General features: G+C 45.6%; 1 long non-coding RNA gene across 1 annotated transcript; it reads right to left on the reverse strand.

Annotated features, from left to right (window-relative positions):
* Window positions 1–3,526: 3,526 nt before the first annotated feature.
* LOC120710633 lies at window positions 3,527–4,244 on the reverse strand. The gene is made up of 2 exons (XR_005689961.1): window positions 4,037–4,244; window positions 3,527–3,930 (listed from the first exon to the last, which is right to left on the reverse strand). It is a non-coding gene; the product is annotated as an uncharacterized LOC120710633 (long non-coding RNA).
* Window positions 4,245–7,489: the final 3,245 nt, after the last annotated feature.

Consider the following 7,489-nt stretch of genomic DNA (forward strand, 5'->3'; position numbering starts at 1 on the left):
ACTGAGACACCCCCTGAAGGTATGCTATGCAATGAATGCAATGCAGGAGGTGTAAGTGAAAGCATTCAGGGATACAAGGATATGAGCAACATCTAGTCACAAGCACGTGTGCATCCATAAACAAGACTTGCATCGAGCTCAACATGGTATATCAAATCATATCTAGAGCTTAACAAGTTCAGTTTAGCAGAAATAAAAGCATCACCCATGATCTAGCACTAACAAGTAGGGAATGGAAATCAGTGCTAATCAAACTCATACAGGTGAACCAAAATCAGCCAAAACATGTTGCAAACACCCATTTTGCAATCAAATTATATCAAGCAATTATTAATGCCAGAGGTGGAAAGCTTGTCATGCTTTACTTAGCAACGAGGTCAAGCCTATGCCAAAGACAATCAGAAGCTTAAGACACTCGTTTCAGTCATGCACAGCCTTGCCCGGGTTCTCACAAGTGCAAAATGAGCCGTCCCGAAAGCTCGATCAGTGCGACAAGCAATCCCACCTGGATCTTTCCATTCCATTTCAAGCACAATTGAAGCAATTTTATCAATTTTACAAGTTAAGTATCAAGAAGCTACACTAGCATGAATAAGATAGCAAAGCATATCAACACGCCCTAACATGCTAGTAGCCAAGACAGGGTGACCATGTTTTCAAATTTTCAAATCAAAATAGCTTAACTCAGAGGATATCATATACACAGTGGAGCAAGCTATTCATGATCAAGTTTATAAACTCACACTAGCAAGCACTAGGAGGTCATAGCAATGTATACAAGAATGCTAGTGCATGTGAGGCAATGCAAAAATGCTGAAATGTACAATGCAAGTGCAAAATGCAGCTACCAAACCTAGAAAAATGAAGAGAAAAAGAATCAAGCCCTACAAAGCTAACCAAAGAAAAACTAGCAACTAAAAGGGGTAACAAACCCCAAGCTCCCCTCGCAAGTGAGCAAAAGTCTCATGCTCAAGTGGTTTGGTAAAGATATCTATTGTTTGCCTCTCGGATGGTACATGGATCATGTCTATGTGGCCTCTCTCATGGTTATCTCGCAGGAAGTGGAACCAGATGTCTATGTGTTTGGTTCTGGAGTGGAGCATTAGGTTCTTTGCAATGCAAATGGAAGACATGTTGTCTACAAAGATGGGAACCCTACCAAAACTCAACCCAAAATCCTGCAAGGTTTGTTTCATCCAAAAAATCTAAGAGCAGCAGCTAGCAGCGGCAACGTATTCGGCTTCTGTGGAAGAGAGCGCTACACTAGCTTGCTTGCGAGAGGTCCACAAAACCAGCGATGTACCGAGAAAGTGACAAGTGCCGGAAGTCGACTTGCGATCCAGCCGACACCCGCCAAAATCGGCATCCGAAAAGCCAACCAAGACAAGAGATGAATCCGCAGAATACCAAAGACCGAACTCAGGAGTGAACTTGAGGTACCTGAAGATGCGTTTCACCACTTGCTTGTGGGAGGTGCGCGACGAAGCCTGATACCGCGCACAGAGGCCGACACCGAACTGAATGTCCGGCCGCGTCGCCGTCAGGTACAGGAGGGAGCCGATCATGCTCCTGTACTCCTTCTGGTCCACCGTCTCACCGTCCGAGTCTGCATCAAGTGCCATCGATGTGCTGATCGGAGTCGGCTGAGGAGACAAGTCACTCATGTCGAACTTCCGCAGCAAGTCCTTGGTGTACTTGGCTTGATGGACGAATGTGCCCTGGGAAGTTTGCTTGATCTGCAGCCCGAGGAAGAACTACAGCTCACCCATCATGCTTATCTCGAACTCCCTGGACATCTACTCAGAAAACTTGGAAACAAGAGCGTGAGAAGAGCCACCAAAGATGATATCATCCACGTAAATCTGAACCAACAAAAAGTCAGAGTCAGAGCCAGAGCGCATGAGGAACAAAGTTTTATCAACACATCCTATTTTAAAACCTTGAGCAAGCAAGAAATTTTTAAGCCTATCGTACCAAGCTCAAGGCGCCTGTTTCAAACCGTAAAGAGCTTTCTGAAGTTTGTAAACTCGGTTTGGAAACTTGGGATTTTCAAAAACCAGGGGGTTATTTCACATAAACTTCATCTTCAATAATACCATTTAAGAAGGCAGATTTCACATCCATTTGGAAAACTTTAAAACCCTTGGAAGCAGCAAAAGCAAGAAAAATTTGAATCGCTTCTAAGCGTGCTACCGGGGCAAAAGTTTCCTCATAATCTATCCCTTCCTTTTAGCAAAACCCTTGGCCTACAAGTCGAGCCTTGTTCCGCACTACACCCCCATCTTCACCTTGCTTGTTCTTGAAAACCCACTTGGTTCCAATGGGGTTACAAGCAGGCGGAGGCTCAACCAAAACCCAAACCTGATTCCTTTCAAAAATTTTGAGTTTCTCATGCATGGCATTGACCCAATTGGAGTCAGAAAGTGCGTGTTCAACATCTTTGGGCTCGAAAGAGGCAACAAACGTTGAATGAGAAAAGCCAGCGATACTTGTTACCTTGGACCGTGTGACTCGCTCGTTGAGGTCACCTAGCATCTGTTGAGGTGGATGACGACGCTGAATGTATCGCAGTGCTTCCCTTGTCGAAGTCGCCTCCTCCTCAACCAAAACTGGTGTCTCCTCAGATGCAGCTGGTGAAGGCTGAGTCACCTGCTCGATCGGCCCCCGGGAAGTAGATGTTGTCGGGTCGGGGCCGTCATCATCGTCCGAGCTCGTGGCAGAGGCAGCTGGGTCCACAGCACGCGTGGTAGCCTCAGCATCACCCTCCGCAGCTTCTTCCTCCTCATCTTCAAAGATGGAGGTGCCGAGCTCATCATCTCCTGCAACTTCAAAGACATAGGCATTGCATGGTGCAGTCTCGTCGAAAGTGACTTCACAAGTCTCTCTGACAATGTTAGTATCAATAATCAACACACGGTAGGCTCTGGAATGAGAAGCATAACCGATAAAAATACCGTCAGACGATCGAGACTCAAACTTATCAAGATTTCCTTCCTTCAGCACAAAACACCAGCAACCGAAAACTCTGAGATGGTCAACACGGGGCTGGCGTCCAAATCGCAACTCATAAGAAGTCTTGTGCATGAAAGCACGCAAAAAAATACGATTGGACACAAAACAAGCGGTGTTAACCGCCTCAGCCCAATACTTTCACTACAAGAGATTTGACTATCTATGATGATCCATTATCGTCACTGAAAATATGGGTTTTCATCATAAAAGTGTAATAATGACAATTATACTGCGTCACAAGGATCATCACAGAACGACCGTCACAAAATGTCATTGGTGGCGTTCTTCACAAAATCGTCATAGAATGGAATTAATTTATGACGATTTGCTTATCATCATAAAAGTATACTTTATGATGATTTCTGTAACGTCATGTAACGTATTTTATGACGATTACATTATCATCATTAAATTTAGACATTCTATGACGATATTTTTTTGTCATCCAATATGGGCCAAAACATCACAAACCCAATGCACGCATAGCTATTCTATGACCAAAATTATCTCCACATTGTCATAAAAGGTTATCCAAATACATATATTAGAGAATCATTCTGGAATTCCTTTGTTTATACAACATATGCCGCTACAACCATTTCATAAAAATGTCTCATGGCCATACAAGTATTCACCACCGTATACAAATAAATATACACAAAAGAACAGAATGTGAACGAATGGTACTAAAGATGGTGGCCGTAGTCATCGTTTTGCCATTGCTCAGCGGGGGAGTTGACGCCATGGAGCATGTTGACCATGTGCATGTCGACGCTCTGCATGGTTTTCCAGTGAAGAAGCAACAGAGATTTAGGGCGAATGGAGAGATTGTCACCTATGAGCAGCCAGTGGTACTTGAATTGAATTGCGAACAAGGTCAAGGGAGGCTTGGATTCAATGTGATCCAGACTCCAAATCCTATTACAAGGGAGAGAACGTAACCTGAGCCAAGAAATAAATTGGATCTAAATTGAAGATTGAAATTAGTGGCAACGGATTGGCTGGATTGGGAGAAGTTGAGTACCTGCTCTGCGGCCTATCCTTGCACCCGGCGTAGCCGTCCGCCATGGCGTGTGAGTACTCCAGGAGTACGGCCAGCCGCTGCCCCTCCCCCTCTACTCGTGCTTCCGCGTGCCGGCGCGATGGCCAGCGCGTCCGGGCGGTGCTGGAGCGCGCAGCGGCGCGGCACAGGGCCGCGGGAGCGTGGACCACGACGAGTGGCGTCAGCGGCCATGGCGCGAACACCGCGCTCCCGGCGATTGGCCGGCGAACGTGGAAAAACGGGGTGAGCATCGGCTTCACTAGGTCTTGGGAAGTTGGTTTTTGTATCTGGATTGAGAGGAGAATGGCCGTAGGGAGGTCGTCGACGTGAGGGGAATCTTGGCGGTGATGGAGGTCCGGCGGCCGGGGAATCTTCGATTCCCGGCCGAGGGAGGGCCGAAGCTCGGCCAGGAGGGCTTGAGGTGGAGCCTGGGGAGGTAAGGGTGCCGCTGTTGCGTGGGATTCGAGGGAGATAGAGGATTGGGGCCGGATTTCAGCAGGCCATGGGAGCTCTGCTGGAGGAGGAAGAAAGGAGAGGAAGGAGATGGCGGTCCAGGGAAGGATTACGCGGAGTGTGGACAGGAGCGCTTGGATTCCAAAATTTGAAGGCCAAGCGCGCGCAGGAGGCAGCGGGGGATTTTCAGTTTTGACGAATGGAAGTTTGACCGTCAATATTTTAGGCGACGGATGTTGTATGTCTAATGTCTCGCCTCCTTTCTCGAAATATTACCAGACTAATGTTGACAAATTTAACTAATAACCACCTTAGAAAAATGCATTCACCGTGGCCTCCCTACCAGCCTACAGTAGCCCGCATAGCTTGTCGGTACGCGCACGCATATGAAAGAAGTGTATTCTTTTCAAAAAAAGTATTATTAACTAAAATAATTATTATTCTTTTTATGTAAGCAAACATATGCAAACTATTAAATAACTATGAAGAATATATTTCAGTCTCAAGCCAAATTTTTTATGATTTTTATTATTACAAACAAAAACTATTAAGTTACTAACACAACGAGTTTTTTATATTGAAGAACTCACGCACAACTAGTTTTTAAAGTATACAAACATGGTATTATTGCCTAATAAACATGGTATACACGCAACTAGTTTTTATTTATGGAAGTCATGTACTCTATAATGAAGTAATGAAACATATGTTTACCCCCAATGTCCCTAGCTAAATTTTAGAATTTTGAAGAATATTTACATATTCCTAATAATGAAAAACTATTAGGTAGCTAAGAAATTAGGTTCTAATACAGCCATTTGAATTTTTAATCCAAAATCTGCATATGATCTTTAAATGTTTGCATGTAGTAAATAACATTTTTAGTAATTTAAATCACATAATTACATCACTTGCATTAAATTCAGTGTTATTCCAATAAAAAGGCATAAAAATATTTTGTGACGAACCTACATGTGTCATGAAACAAAAACGTCACTAACTACTTGATATTTGATGACAAATTTGTCATATCGTCACTGATTGTTGCATCTTTTGTGACGAAAATTCGTGTTCGTCATTGTGATACTCGTCTACCTCAACTTAATGACGAAATTGCTCGAATCGTCACAGAATGACAGCTATTCTATGACATTTTCATTTTTCATCATCCTGAATTTCGTCACAGATACTCATATTTCTTGTAGTGTTTCTAGGAGTCCTATGCTCATCGAGCATTGTCCTAGCCATCTCAACCAGTGTCCGATTCTTCCGCTCTACAACCCCATTCTGCTGTGGAGTGTAGGGGGAAGAATACTTGTGTTCAAGACCTTGATCACTCCAAAAGGTGCCAAAACGAGCATTTTTGAATTCTGTGCCATTGTCACTGCGAATCGCTCTCAGGGCATGGGGTAGCTCGTTTTTCAACCTCAAGATCAAGTCTCGAACAAACTCGAAAGCCTCATCCTTGGTTCTCATGAAAAAGACCCAAGAATAGCAAGAAAAGTCATCCACGATCACAAGAACATACCACTTCCCACCAACCGACATCACCCGAGAAGGACCAACTGTGTCCATATGTAGCAACTCTCCAGGGTGAGTGGTCATCACTTGATTAATCGGCGGATGAGAGGTGGCAACCATCTTCCCGTGGTGACACGGGTGGCAAACAAGATCCTTTTCAAACTTCAATTTGGGAAATCCTCGGATCAGGCCAAGTGAGCTAAGTCTCGACAACAAGTCAAAGCTCAAATGTCCATATCTCCTATGCCACTTCCACAAATTAGAAGAAGGACCTGCCAACAAGCAACAAGGAGGACCAAGAGAAGTTCCAGAGAAATCAACCAAGAAAACCCGATCGCGAGGTAAAATCCGGCAAACCAAATCTCTTATGGAATCTAAAACACGAGAACAACCCTCCTTGAAGTGAAGTTCAAACCCCTCATCAAGAAGTTGCGAAACAGAGAGCAAATTGAACCCAAGGTTTGAAACCAAAGCAACTTCTCTCAGGGTAAAGCGATCGGAAACACGAACAACGCCAATTCCACGTATCTTTCCTTTTCCATTGTCCCCGAACACAATGTACTCCTTTGAGCGCATCGGGGTGAGGCTGGAGAACCACTTGTCATTCCCGGTCATATGGCGCGAACAACCGGAGTCCATGATCCACCTGTTCTCCAAGCCTCTAGCCTGCACATCAGTAGCGAGACAAAGGGTGAGCAAATGTCTCAACACTGGGGTTAGCAAAGTGTGAAGCAAACCAGTGTTGAGCCATTTGCTCTACAGAAGGGTTTGCGAAATCAGGCAAAGCGTATCCCCCGTCCCGTCTACCGAGAGGCTGATGACCACCACCGCAAAGGAAAGTGTGGTGTCTAGTAACCTCCTCCAAAGCCACGGTCCCGTGGTCCATAGCCGTACTGAGGATGACCAGGAGCACAACCGGCAAAGCGACCACCCGCTGGAGTACGGTAATCACCACCGTCTCCCTGTCCTCCACCTACACGGCGCACCCTAGCATCTTGCCTACCACCATGCCGAGGAGGACCATGCACTCGAGCAGAGTACATATCCGAGTTACGTCTCTCCTGCTCAAGCCTCACAGCCCGCTTTCTCCTGAAGCAAAACTCCTCCAAGTGACTGTCTCTGTGACAGTACTCGCAGTGGTACCTCACCTCTCTCTTGGGAGGTGGAGGCCCTGCCTTTGGACGGAAAGGAGCAGCCCCCTTCTTCTGGGCAACCTGGGCTGTGGCAGCAGGCAGTGTATCGAGGGGATTCCTCAGCTCATTGGGCTTTGGAACTCAAACCTGCTTCTGTGGAGGTGCTTTTGGTGGTTCTTTTAGCACACCATCCACAGGGTCAACAAGTGAAGGCTGCGTGCTCGTACTAGCAGTGTTTAGAGCACTCGGAACTCCAGCAGCCTTGCCGATCTTACCATACAACATGTCAAAGTCTGACTGCATGTAGGTGTAACCGACCCAAACCCAT

This window comes from Panicum virgatum, chromosome 1K (genome assembly GCF_016808335.1).
Source record: "Panicum virgatum strain AP13 chromosome 1K, P.virgatum_v5, whole genome shotgun sequence".
Taxonomy (NCBI): Eukaryota; Viridiplantae; Streptophyta; class Magnoliopsida; order Poales; family Poaceae; genus Panicum; species Panicum virgatum.